General features: G+C 51.4%; 1 non-coding gene across 1 annotated transcript; it reads left to right on the forward strand.

Annotated features, from left to right (window-relative positions):
- The first annotated feature begins 1,307 nt into the window (after positions 1–1,307).
- On the forward strand, positions 1,308–1,389 carry TRNAS-AGA. The gene has a single exon. It is a non-coding gene; the product is annotated as a tRNA-Ser (tRNA).
- Positions 1,390–2,105: the final 716 nt, after the last annotated feature.

Genomic DNA, 2,105 nt, shown 5'->3' on the forward strand with positions numbered 1-2,105 from the left:
GCACCCACCACATGCACACACCCCTTTGTGGGGAGAATCAGCTCTGGGATATTGGGGTCAAACCCCCCCATCTCCTCCCTGCAAACCTTCTCCTGGCTTCAGTGAGGGAATGGGGGCGTGAGGGGCTAGTGCGGTAACAGCAGCAGCGTGGCCGTGGGGCTCGGCCGGTGGCTGGGGCCAGTCACCTGAGCATGAACCCAGCCGACCCCAGGAGATGGACCCGGGTCACCAGCCCAACCCACCACGCGGCTGCTGCCGCTGCCCCATTAGTGCGCGAGCTCCCACAGACCACGCTGGGGAGAGCCCCCAGCTGCAGGGGAGACGCCCCTGAGTGCCTGGCAGGGCCCAGCTCCTGGCTGACCTGCACTGCTGGGGGTCAGGGGGCTGGGTGACAGGGGGGCGTTGGCTCTGGGGTGGGACTGTCACTTCCCCCCCCCCCCGCCAAGCCAACAGGATCACAGCAAACGAAACCAGCTCGGCCGGCAGGGGAAGAGTTCAGTCCAGGGCCTGGTGCATTCTGGGAGCAGGGGCAGTGCAGACAAAGGGCAGATACGGGGCAGCTCTGAACACTCCGCGCAGAACTGCCTGGCCTGTCCCGCAGCCCCTGTTACAGGGGGCTTTTCGCCATAGTTTTAATCAGGCCAATAAATTGAAACAAACCCCTGTTAAATCATTGCTCAGCCCGAGTCCTTCACCCACATTCCTTAGGGCATTGGGTGTTTCATTTCCTGCCTCCATTTCCCACAGAGACACAATTTTCTTTGCACAGATCCATGAACAGCAAAACCTCCCTGTGTCTCTGGTCTGAGCCAGGGCATTCGATTTCAGTGAACCCTTCTCTCCTGCAATGACGATGGTCAGACAGAGGGGACGTGGCACCTGCATCCCTGCCAGGGAGATATTGGCTCGGCTCTTTCTTTCTGCTGCTGTTGTTAGTCCATGAAATATCAAGGGTGGAATGCAAGGCTGAGTTCATGCACCAGCCCCCTGAAAAATTTCAGTGCCCCAGAGAAATCCTGCCACCTGATATTGGAATGATGTGCTGGAGATTTGACTAGGAAAGGGACTGTCTGAATTGTCAGAGTGGGGAATGAACAACAATCTACAGCAATGTCATTAACACAAACACACTCTCATCCTGCTCCAGCCGGAAGGGAAATGGGCAGGAATTCTCGCTGTTCACCCAAGGACACACTTACACTGATGCACAGTCATGAGTCTGCTGGGGGAGCTGGTCTGAGCAAACAATTTGAAGAGACAAGTCAGTGAGAACTGAATTATCGTGTAGTAAAACAATTATACATCAAGTAGTTGTGGCCGAGTGGTTAAGGCGATGGACTAGAAATCCATTGGGGTTGCCCTGCGCAGGTTCAAATCCTGCCAACTACGCAAGCACTGCACTGTTGTTATGATTACTCTAGTTTTAGTGCCTGAGCATTCACAGTGCAAACTGGAGCTAAATCTAGTTTCACTCTGTCTACACTTAAAATGCTGCTGTGGCACCTGCTATAGCACTCTGGAGTAGACAGTCAGTGGAGAGGTTTTCCCATCCCTGTAATAGCTGCATTGACAGAACAATTCTTCCTTTTCTTTAGCACTATCTAACCAGGGCTTAGGTCACTGTAACTATATGGGTGGAGGGGGGGGGTTCACACCCTGAGAGACGTCACTCTGCCAGTGAAGTGCCCAGCGTACACCAGCCCTTAGATCCCTTTTGGTATTTCAATGCAGGCACTGACCTGTGAGAGGAAAACATCAGCTCACAAACACAGAGACTGAATTCCCCACATTTAATCTCGCTGCACTTTCCAGAAAGTCACAAAATTCAATTCATTCTTGCTAGGACAGAGAAAAAATAATTGACAGTAAGTTTTTGTCTTGGTTAAATAAAATTAAGTGTTTAATTAATATAGTAAAAATCTGTACTGATTCCTCTAACTAACACCACAGCGTGAAATAGGAACAGAGACAAATCTTGTCAGTGACGACTAATTTCACAAATGATCTTCCCATTATTAATTTCCACGCTGCCCCTATTGGAGGTCTGGGCATCTCCAGTGTCATTGCTCTGCGTTCACCTTCCCCTAGAATTGTTATCGGACATT

This window comes from Mauremys reevesii, unplaced genomic scaffold (assembly GCF_016161935.1).
Source record: "Mauremys reevesii isolate NIE-2019 unplaced genomic scaffold, ASM1616193v1 Contig111, whole genome shotgun sequence".
NCBI classification, from domain to species: domain Eukaryota; kingdom Metazoa; phylum Chordata; order Testudines; family Geoemydidae; genus Mauremys; species Mauremys reevesii.